The 17,255-nt window shown below is 42.6% G+C and overlaps 1 protein-coding gene and 1 long non-coding RNA gene across 2 annotated transcripts in view; one reads left to right on the top strand and one right to left on the bottom strand.

Annotated features, from left to right (window-relative positions):
• Nucleotides 1-2,020: 2,020 nt before the first annotated feature.
• On the bottom strand, nucleotides 2,021-17,040 carry LOC134632928 (uncharacterized). The gene is made up of 3 exons (XR_010094627.1): nucleotides 16,948-17,040; nucleotides 15,516-15,628; nucleotides 2,021-2,081 (listed from the first exon to the last, which is right to left on the bottom strand). It is a non-coding gene; the product is annotated as an uncharacterized LOC134632928 (long non-coding RNA).
• rbfox3a (RNA binding fox-1 homolog 3a) overlaps nucleotides 11,803-17,255 on the top strand; it is a 482,298-nt gene continuing 476,845 nt past the window's right edge. The window contains exon 1 of the mRNA XM_063481807.1: nucleotides 11,803-11,898. The gene's annotated coding sequence lies outside the window, so the exon portion shown is untranslated. The remainder of the gene's footprint in view (nucleotides 11,899-17,255) is intronic.

The following is a 17,255-nucleotide window of genomic DNA, read 5'->3' on the forward strand; positions in this document are numbered from 1 at the left end:
CACTCACTCACTCACTCACTCACTCACTCACTCACTCACTCACTCACTCACTCACTCACTCACTCACTCACTCACTCACTCACTCACACACACACACACACGCACTGACTATTTTGTGCCTCAAGGTGCTTTATATCGTAAAGATCCTACAATAGTACAAACTTCACAAAAATAGTGGGATTGGTGGTCTTGATGAGCCGAGATTCTCTTTCAGTTCCTTGGCATAAAGTCGTAGGAGACAAACAACAAACAACCTTTATTTGCCATATACACAATCATACAGGGTACAACATGTAGTGAAATGCTTGTGTCCAAGCTGCGGACAGACTGCAGATGTAGCTGCGCCATCCCAGGGCTTGGTTTTTAGCATGGGGGGTCTAGCCAGGACCCTTACTGGATACTGGGTGGGAACTGAGCTTGAGATTCCCGCTCTAAAGGTGTGTACTCTTACCGCTACACTTTCCAGCTACAAGGAAATACAGCTTTTACTGACAGGTGCATATGCAACACAAGTGCTGATGACGTAGAAAGCTGTCAGGAAACGGTACACGTCAATATATTTGTGCTAAGTACTACTTTAAGTTTCACTGCTCTTTGTAGATTTACACGACTGAATTCAACAATATTTCACAAGTTATCTTGGCTGTTTTCCATCCCCTACACTGACAGCACACTGTTTATAAAGTTGGTATGAAGATGAATGATTGTAAGCATCATCAGCCTTACTGTGAATAATCAGACACCTCAGTTTGTTTCACAATATGACAAATATAACTTCACGTTATACAGATCCAATGTGTGATTTAAAAAGAATCATGTAAGCGTTAAATGTCCAGTGTATCCAGTCCCCCAGTGCAGTCTTTATCTGTGAGTGTAACCTCCCTCTGTGATTGCATACAGCTGCCATACTGAGCCAGTACACACAGTGTGTGACAGGCTGCATAGAAACTATTTGTGTGGTTGATTTTTGCTGATATTTGCTGAGCTGATAGAAATATTACATTTAAAATTATCTCCACTTTTAAAACATGTTGCTTCCTTTTTGCTCGCCTCTCTTTTGCTCCTCTGAAACACTGTGACCACACCTTATGGACATCTACTCTGTAAATGCTGTTCTGTACAGTGCTGTAGAATATGCATCAATTATGTTTTTGCCTTCTTCATCCCTTTTTATGTGATGGATACACCAACAGGACTGTCTTTTATGCATCATTGTTTGATGTTTGAATTGCACAGTAAAACGTAAAATGTTGTCAGAAAAAAAAATACCAATCAAGCACAGATAACTAAAAATTCTACCTACGTACAGAAACAAAGTATTTATACTTATATATACTTATGTTACTTCCTGCCTTTGTGTAAGACAAACATATTACATATCACTTGTTTCTTAATAATGGTGTTTTGATCATAATAGGACGACGGGCTCAGCCTGATGAGTAACGATGGAGAAAAGCTACCATTTAACGCCACGACTCTGACAGCGTCTCTGTCTGAATGCTTCATGCAGCTTTGTGAAGCGTCTGACTGGATTCGTGCCTGTAAAGGGGAGGTAGCTGGTAAACAGTATAAGTTGAAAAAAGCTTGTGTCAAACTGGTTCCTCTTGTTGATTGGTGGAGATGCTGGCATGGACATGGAAGACCTGAATTGGTAATTCCTTTGTCCAGGAATACTGGAAGTGACGTAGGCGACTGCAGGAACAGGGTGACGTCTCTTTACTGTAGCTCTGTAACGAGGCGATGACCTGATTTTACATTTAGACTAATACCAGCACTTATCCATACCTCTGACTGTGCATTTTGTATTTTTTGACTGTGTGTGTGGCAGGTCGTAGTTCTTCTTTATATTTTAATGAAGTTTCTTTTAACAGGTGTGATGTTAGATTTAACTCTGCACTATAAAGTGCCAATATGCTTATTAATTTAATCAAATCAGTTATCAGTGTAATGCAAACTGGTCCTCACAGATCAACATACACACACATGCAGAAAGATTCAAGATTGAAGATTCTTTATTTGTCACGTGCATGGTTATACAGGTAGGTAACACGCAGTGAAACGTGACCTGATACGCTCCTCGACTGTGCAAAGAAAAAAGAGAGAGACAGACAGAACTTTATATACAGTGAATGAGTATATACAAGGAGGACATTATGTGCAGCAAGTGGGTGAGTTATGTACATTATATAAATAGAAATAAACTAAAATAAAATGAGAAATGAGAATAAGGGGGTGTAACAGTGAGAGCTGATCCATGGGTGAATATCATGGTGATACTTGTAAGCAGTGATGTTTGCAGTGATGCTGCAGGCTGTGTGATGTGGGAAACACAGACACACAGAACTAAACGGAGGCATGTACAGTGTTCATTATTCATGCTGTGGCCCTCCGTGCCTTTATTTGCATGTATATGATTTATACAGAGCATGGATGGAAATCACCACAGTGTGTTTGTGTTTTAATACAGAGAGTTTTCAGGTGGGGTGAATGATACTGAGACCGTGTTCTCCTTTTACTTTACTCCTTTTTACACTTTAATTTTTGTCTTTTACATTCCACTTATTAAAGGAAATAAATTCTGTGATTAACATGTGCTTTATGCAATCACCATTTTTCAGATCTGTTAAAATCATTCAGCCTTTAGGCCAAACTAAGGATGGGAATCAAGCACCAGTTCTTGTAGAGAGCCCGGTCCCAGTAGTTCAGTTGGTTGGAGTTATTCATCCACTTGCCTGTCAGTCTGCTCATTGTCTAACAGTCCAACTCCAAAACTTCTCTACACAATGTGCAACACAGAACAAAACGCAACTATGTGATGCTAATGATGAGATATTAGCCTGACAGATAAACACCTGCTGACTCCACTTTAACCCCTGACTGTACACACATCACCCTCTACAGTGTATATATACTTACATTCATATTTCCATCTACTGATGTTATTTTATTGTTGTGTTAAGTTCAGTTAGCTTTGATAAAAATAGAAACAAAGAGCTACTTTTACTTTCTTACTCTGAGTACATTTCTGAGTCAGTACTTTTGGGCTTATACTTGAGTAAAGAAGTTGAATTAGCACTTCAGCTTTTACTGGAGTGTTTTCTAACAGTAGTATTTGTACTTCTGTACTTTTGCCGACTCTGGTGATGATAAAGCTGAACTGCAGCAGGTAGCACATGATGAGCAGCCAGGCTGCAGCCTCCAGCTCTACCTGTTCATGTTTCTGTGGTGATGGCTTGAAAGTGTTTGTGCTGCTTTTCATCTTTGCTTTGTGTTCAGACCTAAGACAAAGATCACATTGCTGTCGTCTGTATAATTACTTTTTTGAGTAACGACACTGATCCCAACAAAGAGAGGAAACACCGACATTTGACGGCACAGCAGTTAATTTGCATGAATATAGTTTCGTTGACATGTTATGTGATGGTAGTGCCTCTCAAAGCGGCGCCAGTGAGAATCAATAAGTGATATTGATAATCACTGATCACAGAAGTTTCACAGAAGCACATTTTCTTCCCGACACAGCAGCTCTTTCATTATCAGCGCCTGGCTTCATTTACCTGCTAGCAGCTCTCCCCCTGTAAAAAAATGTATTTGTTGCTTTGCAGCTGCAGAGCTTTGGCTAAATTCGATGAGAAGGCGCACACACACTCAATCTTCCACACTTCTGTCACCCAGGAGCTATCAGTGTGACGTCAGTTAGGACAAATGGGATGAGAAGGCATCATTTATAATCAAAAAAATAATCACACAACACTCAGCCCCAGGGTAAACTCGGCTGTGCCACGTTCATGCTCCCCCCCTCCCGGTACAAGGTACCACTTACATCTGGGAGCTATCAGGGGCTAATTAGCAGCTAATCAATGTTTAATTAAAATAGGGTTGTTAATTAAAACGACTCATGGAGAGGATGGAGTCTTTTTTTCTCCTTTTGACACCTCAGGTGTTATGTGTGCCTGCTCCAGGGGAACAGGGGGCCACACTGTAACTTTGGTAACTTTTGAGAGTTTCCAAAGCCACTCAAAGCAAAGTGAATTAAAACTCTCACGTCAAGTTGACAAGTGAGACACGGTGAAGCCGGTGTTGTTGTAAAACCCTGAGGCATCACTGCCTTCTGTTGTAGTCGCTGATGGGGGAGAAGATCTGAGACTTGGTTCTAGCTGTGATACACGAGCGCTGTGTGAGATAAAGCAGGAGCCAGACGTGAGGTGAAGTGAACGGGTGTTCAACGTCACTGTGTGACAATATATTCTAAACAACCTCACGGTGGACATGTTGTCCTCTGGGTGCAGTTAGTCCATACTTGGCTTTTTGACTTGTTTTTCGTGGCTTTGATTAAATCCCAGCCTCTACTGTCGTGTTTCCAGTAAAACAAACGAGTTTCAGCGTGAGTAGCCAGCAGCACCGAGGACGATCCTTCAAAATGAGCTATTTTTATCTGCTGCCTCTTCTGGGAGTAAATGAAGTTTGGCAAGAGAGGGATGTTTTAAAATTTCACATGGACAGAGCAGTGTGTGAGTGTCTATTAGGAGCTCGGGGGTGCTCTCATTCACTGGCCAAAAAGCTGAACAGGACTCAATACAAAAAAACAAACAATAAAAACATGAGCTTGAAGTGATGAACACTGAAGAGGAAAAGTGCTCAAACTGAGAGAAAGGCTGAGGAGAAAGAAGGGGATGGGGCAAAGAAAGAAAACGACAGCCAGTCACAACAATCAGCAAAAACATTTTTTCTGCTAGTTAGTGTAGATAAGGCACAGTTCATGTTTCATCTCAGTCAGTGGACCAATCAAACCTGAAGAAACAAGACATCCTAAAATGTACTGACTGGGAGAAAGTTCTTTAACCCTTTCATACCCAATTTTGTTCGGGGCCAACCTTTGGGATCAATAAAGTTTTATTGAATTGAATTGAATTATGACAACCTAAATCCGGATTGTTTCTTAAGTATTTTTATTCATCTTTAGAAATGAAAAAAAGATTTTTGAACTTCATTTTTTAAACATTAACATTGAGTCTATTACCTGTCCACTTAGTTGGACAACATACGTTTTGACTTATGAATTGGGTATGGAGGGGCACATCAGTGTGTAGTGGTTTCTGTGCAAGTATACCATCAACACTGACACAAATACAAGAAAACAGCCTTTGAATAGCTGCCACTGCAGTGACCACTGTGCATGAAAGGGTTAAATGAACAGTAAACCTTAATACTGTAATAAAAGCAGGTGTTTAGATTGTTTTTAGTAGTGTGAGTACTGCTGTCAAAGAATCATTTCAGCAAGCAAAGAAAGACACAACTCAAGCATGTATATACATGGGTGATCTCAGTGGAGACTCACACTCACTGTAGTCCGCATTCTTTATTTATACATTCGTTCACACAATACACCCTTTCATAACTCTCATAAGGGCAATGGCGTGCTTCCCCTTTAGACTAATTCTACTATACGTTTTCATCCTCGTGACTATGGCATGATCTTCCAGTTTCAAATTCCTGAGGCGTTTCCTGTTTTTCTCTAAAAGTGGTCACAAGCAGTTATACAAGAGCAGTTATTTCCACATAGTTTCCATGTTAAATTAAGTAAAACATAAGCTTTATAAAAGGTAGAATAAAACAGTAAAATCTCTTAACAACTGCAAATATACTTCCAAACACTGTTTACGTGACCTTCATGTGGAAAATCTTGGATAAAGATCTAGTCTTTGAAGAATTGTGGAATTCAGCCAGCCCCTCACCAAAATATCATTACTTCAGTAGTATAATTTCCCACTACAGTAGTTTTGACAGAGACATGCCTGAAAGCAGGATTATCTTGGCAGGAGTAGCTGGAGATCAGTTCATGATGGGATCAACACAGCCGTGAAGCCTGCCAACATTAGCTTTATTATTACGGTCCCAGTTCTCGTGGGTAGGACCAAACCCGTCTCCAAACTCCTGCAGGTAAGGAGGCACAGCGGTGCTGTGGTTAGCACTCCTGTCTCACAGCACGGTGTGCGTTCACACAGACAGGTGAGCTGCTGATTCTAAACCGACCGTAGATATGAATGTTAGGTCGATGAATGATTTCAGTGGGTGCAGCAAAGCACTGCCAGAGGATTTGTGGAAAAATACTGTTAACTGGGTCCATACTACTGTTAGTGATCAATAAGACTGAAAGGAGGCTTTGTTATATCAACTACAACTACATGTGGACGACAAGGCACACACACACACACACACACATGCACACACACACGCACACACACACGCACACACGCACACACACACACGCACGCACGCACACACACACACACACACGCGTGCACACACACACACACACACGCACACACGCGTGCACACACACGCACACACGCGTGCACACACACACACACACACACGCACACACGCGTGCACACACGCACACACACACACACGCACACACACACGCGCACACGCACACACGTGTGCACACACACGCACACACACACGCACACACGCACACACACACACGCACGCACGCACACACACACACACACACGCGTGCACACACACACACACACGCACACACGCGTGCACACACACGCACACACGCGTGCACACACACGCACACACGCGTGCACACACACACACACACACACGCACACACGCGTGCACACACGCACACACACACACACGCACACACACACGCGCACACGCACACACGTGTGCACACACGTGTGCACACACGTGTGCACACACGCACACACACACACGCACACACACACACACACACACACACACACGCGCACACGCACACACGCGTGCACACACGCACACGCACACACACACGCGCACACGCACACACGCGTGCACACACGCACACACACACGCACACACACACACACACACACACACACACACACACACACACACACACACACACACACTGACTGTATCTGTGTGTAACATCTGTATAACATTGAATCCAACATCAAAGGTCAGTGTGTCCATTTTGCCCTGATTTTGTCTCATTTCTAAACTTTTAATAATTCTGTTTTATTGACAGAGATAAACTGAGACCGGCTTCAGCCCAGCGATGGCATCAGCAAACAGACTGTTCTCTGTGAGGTGTGAGAGATCAGCAGATCAGTACTTTCTGAAATACTCCTCAGCAACATGCAAAGTCACTCCTCACATTCTGATGCTCGCTTTCAACTTCAGCAGGTTGTCATGACCGCGTCTACATGCCTAAATGCACCGAGCTGCTGCAGTGTGATTGGCTGATTCGATATTGGTGCTGTTAAACGGGTATACCTAATAACATGGCTGGTGAGTGCATGTCTGTCTAGCGTAGACACTGTTGCCATTATATCATTTGTGTTTATTTTTGTGCGTAACTGTGTTTTGGCTCGTTCCCTGGCTGCTACTCCTACTTTATCTCCAGCACTGACCCAGTTTCCCTGCATGGCTGAAAGAAGTTATCTCAGGACACTTTGGTCCGTCTCTAAGCATGTGCACTTCTTAAAGAAGCAGGCTGTTCTCCGCACACATAAGCTCATCCAATAGATGCTGAAAAGAAGGAAGAAGAGAGAACAAGAGGCGAGAGAGAGTGACTAAGAGATGGAGATGGATGGAATCACAGGGAGGGAAGATGAAGGGGGAGCCAGAGCACTTCAAACAGCTCCCAGCTTGTTCCATGTGCAGTAATAATAAATGGGGCTTCATTATTTAGTTGTGTATGTCTGTAGTGCTGCTGGCAGTTACACTGCAAACCCCCTGCTTATACTTATCCCTCTGTTATTCTCCTATTTGCTAATCCAGGAGAGAGAGAACCTGTTCATGTGTTTGTGCGGGGGCACACACAATCCTGCCTGGTGTTTGTAAGTCGATGTTGCCGAGGGAGATGATTATCTATTTACAGATGCCACCCACGAAATCCCATGACCCTTTACTGCGGGGGTGGGACGATAGGTAAAGAGACAGAGAAAAACAGAGTGAAGAAAGTGAGACGCGGCCGTGTTTGAATCTTATCGTTACTCCTCGTGCCAGCCCTCAAACAACACGTCAGTACTGTGCATCAGCTTTCTCTGCTAGAACACAGACTGTTGAGCAGACTGGGAGTTTCTTTGTTGTTACTGTGATGGAAAGTGGCTCTGCTGAAAGGCCACGGCTGGCCTCATTAGCAGGGATCGAATCTGTGTGGCCGTCCAACTCCTCAGGAGGGGAAGGTGCGGGGTGAGATTATTTAGCTGGAGGAGCAGGATGCAGATTGTTCACCTCATCCTGTGTGAAGTGTAGAACTGGCTGTGATAAGAGACCTCCAGGGACCTGCTCAACACAGGATATTACATCATGAACCTGTGTGTATATATGTGTGTACACATGTACAATCTGTCCCCATTCCCTGAGGCTCAAATACAGCTGCTGTGGAAGCTGCTGGTGACTCAGAGGTGCACAGGGCGTCCTTTGGCATGATTGTACTGGTTCACTGATCACGGCTGGGTGAGAGCAAGAGTAACCATGAAGTCCAGATGTGGAGGCACCGATGAATAGGATGTCAGCCAGGAGACTGCAGGTTCCTGTCTGTGAGCTTTGTGACTTGATGCTTAATTTAATTTCCACTTTCACAGTTTCCTAAGTTTAAGGAACCAAGCTATTTATGTAGATTTAGAAAATATAATAATGTGTTTCTAAGGGACACTTCAGGGGGCGCCTATGGACCTAAATGTGACACCAAGCAAATATCCATGTGAGGGAACTGCGAGAGAAGGGAGACCCCTGTCAGCGCTGCCATCAGCAGTGTGTGCTTGTCTCTAAAACAGCAGCAGCTTTGACACAACAGTGTTGGACAGCACGCTGGTGTGTATACGTTTTTTCCCGTGGTCACACAAAGCAGCGTGATATTTGCTCTGATCAGCCTTCTTGTGTTCATTACCAAGTCTGACTGCAACCTTTCTGTTTGGACAAATCACTGCTGCATGTTTTTAGGGCTCCAAATGCAACATGTTCCTTATTAGCAGAGCAGACCTGTGTACAGCCACATGCACCTCTCTGCTGTCATCATAAAGTGGATCTTACAGAGAGCAGAGCTGATGATAGCTGTTCTGGTGGGTTTTGTGAGTGTGTTTTTAAACCTCTAAGTTACACATTGAACTACTGGTGAATTTTACAGATTTGAGGACCAAATATCTTTAAACAAACAGCTTTTACGATCTCAGAAAAACAGGCCTACATCTTTATGTATAAAGAGTCAATTAAATGCATTACAAACAAAACTGTGTGATTACTGTCAAAGGGATTAGAAATAATGAAGCTGGTGTAAAACAGCTGAGTAACTTGGTATATTTTCTTAAACGTTCATGTGAAAGCACAGCCTGGTTTATTAAACCAGCTAGCAGCAGGTCCACTCTCCATCATCATGGCTTTCCTTGCTAACCTGTTAAAGGAGTTTCTAAAAACTTGTTCACACTGCACACACACTGGTTATCACCAAGATACTTGGTAGACAAACCTTATCTGTTAAGACAAACAATCCCACAGGGTTTAGTTACTTGTTAATGCTAGCTCTGTTTCTGCACAGTGCACAGGCGGTAACTGATCTCAGAGCAGTGCCTGTGTAATGCGGCCTTCCAGGGGTTTGTGAACCCTGTGTATTTATATTCACAAAGGCTGTGGGTCTTTTTTATCATTACTGATCTTGTTGAAGCTGCTGTAAATCTCAAACAGTTAATTCAGTAATTTTCTTGGGCCACTTGAATTAAACTGAGCGCGTGCACTTCTGTCACATCTGGACTGTCTGGTTTTAACAGCTACGTCTATGCTTTAAACTTTGTATCAATGCAGCGATGTGGTCAAATGTGGACACGTTTATTGACAGAGCGTCGGCAGCAAAGAGTTTTTATATCAGTCTGACTGAAAATTTATCATATTAAAAAACTGTCTCCATGACCAGACTCCATCCTGCAACAGATCTGTGTTTGAAAGTTGGAACTGGTTTAATGGAGAATATTATGATTCCAGTATAAACTGCCATCAACTGAGGACAAAGTCAGAGGAGTACATACTATAGACTGCAGTGTTTTTGGAGTCCTTCATTTATTCCTTCAATATGATTTGGAAAATAAAGTATTTTTGCTGTAATTTTATAATATAGTTTGATTTAATTTGTTTGAGGTATGTTTTCATGAAGACATGTTCAGCAACGACATCAGAAAGTCATTCGGAGCAGTGAAGTGTAGTCGGATGGTGAAGAGAACTGAAGGGATCACACTACCAGGAGGAACACTGCAGATACTGAGGACAGCTACAAGAATCTCACAATGGAACCATGAAGAGGCCGCTAGGAAAGCTGCAACCACCAAATACCTGCAGAGGGTCAGGCAAGTCCTGAGGAGTCAGGTAAATGGGACAGTCAACATCTACGCCCTGCTGGCTGTCAGCACAGAGGCACTAATCATGGCAGCACAGGAACAAGCTCTGAGCACAGATCCACACCAGGCAAGACCCCAGGCTGTGTAAAGATGCCCCAGAGACAATCCAGCACATAACAGCAGGGTGCAAGATGCTAGCAGGCAGGGCATACATGGAGCGCCATAACCAAGTGGCCGGCATAGTGTACAGGAACATCTGTGCCGAGTATAACCTGGAAGTCCCGAGGTCAAAATGGGAGACGCCCCCAAGGGTGGTGGAGAATGACCGAGCTAAGATCCTGTGGGACTTCCAGATACAGACGGACAAAATGGTGGTGGCTAACCAACCGGACATAGTGGTGGTAGACAAACAGAAGAAGACGGCCGTAGTGATCGATGTAGTGAATGACAGCAACATCAGGAAGAAGGAACATGAGAAGCTTGAGGAGGAGTCAGCTGGCAGAAGGGAGGGACATCACAATTACTGCACAGACACATGACGAGGCCAGTGAGCGCCCAAACTGGGCTATTCACAAAGAGGATTGATGTGAGAGACGACAGATGTAATCTTATCTGTGTTTTTTTTAAAAATACAACTAGAAATGGAGAGATGTAAGTTTCAGAGAGCTGCTTGGAAAAGTTATTTGACAAATAACATTATAGTTGTCATAGTATCATGGTGTTTTTAGCGTGCTAGCAGCAAGGTGCAGAGCGAGTGGGGCTGTGCAGAAGAGCAGCTGCATCACGTTCCTGTGCATGCACCTGGCACATGATCACTGTGTGGAGGAACAATTACAATGAAAGGATTCTTTTCTATTCAGTTTTCTTTGCTCAAAGTAGGTTTTGATTCCAAATACAAACTGTGAGGAATGACGAAATATTAATGGGGGTTAATGAGGACAAACTGGGAGGAGTGGGGCCAGGAGCTGGTTTTCTCTGCACCTGTCACAGAGCGACACACACAGACAAAAACACAAACGCTCTAGTGTGTCGTTCCTCATCGTTGTCTCTCTGTCAGAAATGAGTTTGCTTTATAACATGTTCAGCAACATGTGTGTGAGTGTGTGTGTGTTATTACTGTACCACACATCACCTATGCAGTATGTGTGTCTCTGGATTCACTTTGGCATATGTACTGGAACGTGTGTGTGTGTGTGTGTGTTTACTTATTTGCTGACTTTCACTGTGCAGTAGCTCTGGAACATCTATTCAAGCACACACACACACACACACACACACACACACACACACACACACACACACACACACACACACACACACACACACACAGCTCTCTCTAATGCCCCCTCCTCTCTCCCCCTCCCCTCCTCAGCCTCTCTCTCTGACTCGCAGCAGTTATTTCATCAGAGCAGTATATCAGAGTGGAGTGTGTATTTGCTGCGGCGTGTCTCTCCAAGCAGCGACTGCACGGAAAACAACAAGAGACGGACAGAGCAGCAGAAGAGGAGAGAGCGAGTGAGAGAGAGACATCCAGAGGCAGCACAGAGTGGAAGCAGCACTCCTGACCACGGTGAGTACAGTGCTGTCTGCACATGCTCTCCTCCATCCACTCAGTGCCGTGGGAGCTGTTTCCTGACTAACCAGTGTGTGGGTAATACAGCAGTGAGGTGGGCACAGTGCGGCACGCACAGCAAAGACTCACACCAGGAAGATGCTCTTTCTGCTTTTACTGCGCTCCTCAGTGGGAGACAGAGTGTCCCGTGTGAACGGCTGTGTCTGTGATTGTGTGTTTGTGAGTGGAATAATTCATACATTTGTCTGAACAGTCTAGACAAAAAATATTAACTGGCTCTCACATAGAAATAAAGTAATGATAAGAGGTGTGTGTGTGTGTGTGTGTGTGTGTTAAAAACAAACAAACACTGACAGACATGCTGAAAATGTATTTTTTCATGTGTTTGTAATTTTATTCTTTAAGTATTGTTGGTTTATTGACACATTCAGACAGCAGTGCATGCTGCACCGCATGGTCAGCATTCACAAACACCAACGCTGCATATGTGACCAACATGGTGACTGTACTCTGACTCTGTTGTGTTCTCTGGGATTTCACACTCAGTCACCAAAGGGTGAAGAAAGGCTGGAGTCAGCCGCTGTAACCGTCTGTGCAGTCAGTTCATTTTAGAAATGAGAAGTCAGATTTTACCTGAGGCGTATCGTAAGGTGCAATGCTGATGGAGAGCATGGGGGAAGAGTTTAAGAACTAAAAGAGCGATTATGACTAACTGCAGTCATCCCTCCTCTGTCCCCTCGCTGTCAGCCCTGTTTCCTTTCAGAGGGGACAAAGTCTAAATCAAATCCACTGCTTCAAATTTCTGCTCTTCTCACGTTTACAGTGACCTCATGTGTTTAACAGTTGTGCTGTTGTTAGTGAATATTATCAGACATGTTTGATATTGGTTGGCTGACAGTCCAGAATATGTTAATACATCAACAAAGAAATGTTCATATCTTTGATCTGTGTGCAGAGTCTCATCGAGGAAGTTACAAACAAGTATTTGTAGAGACTCAAATGTTCAGCTTCCACATGTTTGCGTGACGGTGTTTCCTGAGGCATCAAAGAATGTGAAACGGAGGACACCAGCTTCCAGAGAGAAGTGTCAGGCGGAGGATATCCGTGGCTTTTGTCGGGATTTACTCTCACAATAAGGATTTAGTGGATGACAGTTTAGCGGGGTGCGCCTACATCAAAGAGGCTTCTCAGGAGGAAGCAGCAGTGAGCGCTAACACATCAGGAGACGCTGCTGCTGTTTCAGGCAGTGAGACGAGTGGCATCTTTATTTATTCCCTTCATCTCATTTTCTTTATGTTCGGAAAACGAGTCCAGACAGAGTTTGAGTAAAGATGCAAATTTACAGGTTTGCCACAACTTGTCAAAGGATCAAGAGCAGAATGAAAACAACACCTGTCTGATTGCTGAACATCATCCGATCATGTCTACAATAACAACGTATTCTGATATTCTTTCTTTTCCCCGTAAACATCAGTTTTCATAAGAGAACGTTACACTTTGCCCTTCATCTCCTTCTGACTGTCAAAGTTTCCCCACAGCAGCTCTCTTCATACAAACCAAACCAGCAGCTTTCTTTAGAAGAAGCCTGTGAATCTCACATACAGCTAATCCTGTGAGCAGAGTTGTTATCCACCCCCGGAGAACTGTATTGCTACTGGAGCAACTACAAGCTGTTTTTAGTTGGTACAAAATAAATATATTGGCAGTGTGTGTGTGTGTGTGTGTTTTGCTGGAGGTGCTGTACTGACAGCACAGATAAGTCTTTCCTCCTGAGGCCTAATCCCTCCTCTACACAAGAATGCGAAATGGATGGAGAAAAAGATGAGTGACGGCGAGAGAGAGACATCGGTGTTGAACATGGCGATGAGTCCCCGAAAAGGCAAGCGTGCATTGTTGTGCACACTGGTGGAGACAACGTAGTGATGGAGGCTTTCAGGAGGGAGCGAGGGAGGGATTTGCATGTGAACAAGGGCTTTAACGGTGCTCTAAACCGTTAATTCAGAGAGGTTTTGTAGCGGGCGGCCGGAGCTGTTCAGAAACAGGTGTTCTGCACATCGCAGTAAATATGCGCTCTTCCTAAATCTTTCCCTCAGCAACTTTAAGCTCTTAGGAAAATCTGCAGTCTCTGGTGCTGTTTGCTTCAGGCTCTTGTTCAGGAAACATCCACAACGTGATTTGAGAGATGGTGAAGTTGGGGAAGTTTTCTGCATTTTAATCCATGGATGTAATGAATCCTGCTCCATGGAATAAAGTTTGGAAAGTTACTACAGGTTGACAGTGATTCCTAATCTGTTCTGTAGTCACAGCTGGTGTCAGCTTCAGCAGCGAGAGTGGGGGGTGAGGGCACACTTCAAATAATATTATTGTCAAAGAACATTTGACATAAATATTAAATTGCTTGAAGCAGTTTTTTCTGTTGCACCATATTGAAGTGAGCAGCTGCCACAGTGGAGTGTAGAACAAGTCACACTCACAGATTCACCAAAAGTCATTAAAGGTTGAGAATCCACTCCGATACACTGAAGATAAGCAGAGGGGCTCGTGCTATTCGCATGTTTTGGACTGTACTCTATTCCCAGTGCAGTGTGTTTGGTCATGATTTGTCCTTGCACATAATTATTCAGATTTTGATTGAATATCAGGATAGAATAAAAACATGCTCAGCTTTGTTTCACGTGTGCTGTGCTTCAAGATTTAGTTTCAGTTCTCATGGATCAAAGGCCAGCGGAGGCGTCCGTGACTTACAGCTCGACTTATTACTGTTTTATTTACTGTATTTATTATTAGCAACTTTGGATGCAACAACATATCATTTTTGTAGCCAGAAATCTTTATAGAATAATACTATGAGTTATTACGATTTTATTACTATTTTATTTTATCACTATTACTTCTGTTCTGAAACCATGCAATATAATAGATCATAAACAAAATGATTGGCTTTAGATTAAATCTGTCGACTTTGGTCGTGTTAGTCATCTTAGTAATATTTCTGATATGAATTGAAATCTGCCTAAGAGCAGAATCTAAGAGTAGAATATTATTATTAGTATAATTAGTATAGTAGTTGCGATAATTTTATATCCATCCAGCTTGTCTGTGCACTTTTATTTACATCGATCATAATTGTTTTTCTTTCTGAGGAGTCCAGTTTGTGTTCATAGTGTCAGTTTTAATTATACAGTGCAGCACCTCCAGGTGCTTTATGCTGTAAGGTATGGACCCTGCAGTAACACAGAGAAGACCCCAACAACCCCTATGAGCAAGCACTTTGGCGACAGAGGAAAGGAAATCCGCCCTTTTAAAAGGAAGAAACCTCCGGCAGAAGCACAAGGGGAGAAGAATGTTTGATTAAACCGAACCAGCAGCACAGAGTGGTCCGAAACAAACAGGACATCTTCTGGTTTGAATCTTCATAGTCCTAATTTCAAATTATTAGTCATGTAAAATTCCCTTATTAATTTCTTCTCAGTGATATGAACAAATGTTAAAAAGCATGTAATATATTTAGCATTTGCGTGTATACTGTTAGTGGACACATGCAGGGAAGGCAGCATAGAAAGTAAAGGGAGAGATGGACGGTACTCTGAAGTCTGCAGACACCACGCACTCACCTCTGTCTCTCTGCTGCTCCTCCAGTGTTTAAAGGTATCACTGTAGTTCTCTCACTCGCAGACGCTCTTCTTCTTTCAGAGTCGCTCCTCTGGGGTTTGAGCCAGGCTGAATGCTGTTAATGAATACATATTTTGCAGATGTGTATTGTTAGTATGATTAATAAATCTATTAAGAAATGGTGCCATATTCCTTTTGATCAATGTAATGTTTAATATATTATGTTTTTGGTAGTGTGTGCGTGGCTGTCATCATTCTGTCTGTAAACATGAGCGTGAGTTTTTACTCATCACGTTAACAGTCCATTAAAAACAGGTTAAAAATCCACTGAGGTCTGCAAGGTCAATGTAAAGATTTACTGTTTAAATCCTGACAAAAAGCCTTCTAACTTAGAAACTATGACCCTGAAAAGTGTGCTGTGTATTGTCATGTCACAATCTCTGACCTCCATAGATTAATGTCAGAGTCAAAGTGATGATAATGCTAAATAAATAATATATAAGTTCATATTGACAGCATATATGCAAATAAGGAATGATATATAACAATATTTCATTGCAGTAACAGGTTATAATCTGTTAATGTTCCTGAATAATATTTTTTTTAAAACAACTTTTTTCACTTGATATTTCTTCCTAAATATTGAAATGAATGCACTGGCCACATAAATAAACTTATGTCTAGCCTGCACTTGCTTTTACTGCATTAAAAACTTCTTAAAGTAAAAAAACGAATAAAACAAAAATATTATATAGAAAATAATAGCATACTACTACTAACAATAATATACCCATAAAAGGAAATACCTCACAGAGAGGGAGCTGCCTTGGTGGAAATTTGCGCTCTGTGGGCTTTTTGGGGAAATTGCTTTGAACATCAACATTAAGATGATGAACACATTGTTTAATCAATAATCATCTAACTAAAATAGGAGGTATGATTATAAAATAGGGCCATTCTTCATCTTTAAGTTAAATATATACTTTTTATTTAAATAAGATTTGGAATGTAGCAGAATGTTTTACATTGTTACTCCTTGTTCAAAGACTTTTGACCACAATCAAAAACGATACATTCAAAATTTGGTGGTTTGGTGAACCGGCTTCTGCTGGGTTTCTGGCCAATCTGCTAGGCAACAATGTTGCTTAGGTAACAAAACGTCTCGGTGAGGCTTTGGGTTAAAGAAGATGCTTTGACAAACATATGTTGGGAAGCTCCAGCTTGGAGGTTAGTACGTTAAACACACAGTTATTCACTAGCAGCTAGATGATTTTTGATTTTAAAATGTAACAATGAGTTAAACCACAAATAACTCGATGCAAATATGTATAAAGTAGCATCCAAGAGCCACATAACAGCCTCTGATGTCCTAAAAGGTAAACCAGCTGCTGATTCAGCAGGGTGCTATTGCGTGTGACAAGAGTTCTTACTTACTTCTCAACCAGCTTCAGGTTCTTGTTCGAGTGATCCTCCAGATCAGAGCAGATACAGCAGCACCATCACCAACTGCAGTCCACGATGGTGGAGATGAGTCCGACAACAGTGGCCCAAAGAGCTTCCTAGCAGGAAAACAGGAGACAGGAAGAGCCAGTGTTTACTAACTGTGAAGGGACTTTCAAAATAAGAGCAGGTAAATTAACCAGTAGTTGATCATGTTGTTGTCCCTGCTAATTCAGGGTCGTAGGTGGGCTGTTGCCAGCCCCAGCTGCCACAGGGTGAGAGGTGTTGCATACCCTGCGTGG

This window comes from Pelmatolapia mariae, linkage group LG8 (genome assembly GCF_036321145.2).
Source record: "Pelmatolapia mariae isolate MD_Pm_ZW linkage group LG8, Pm_UMD_F_2, whole genome shotgun sequence".
NCBI lineage: Eukaryota > Metazoa > Chordata > Actinopteri > Cichliformes > Cichlidae > Pelmatolapia > Pelmatolapia mariae.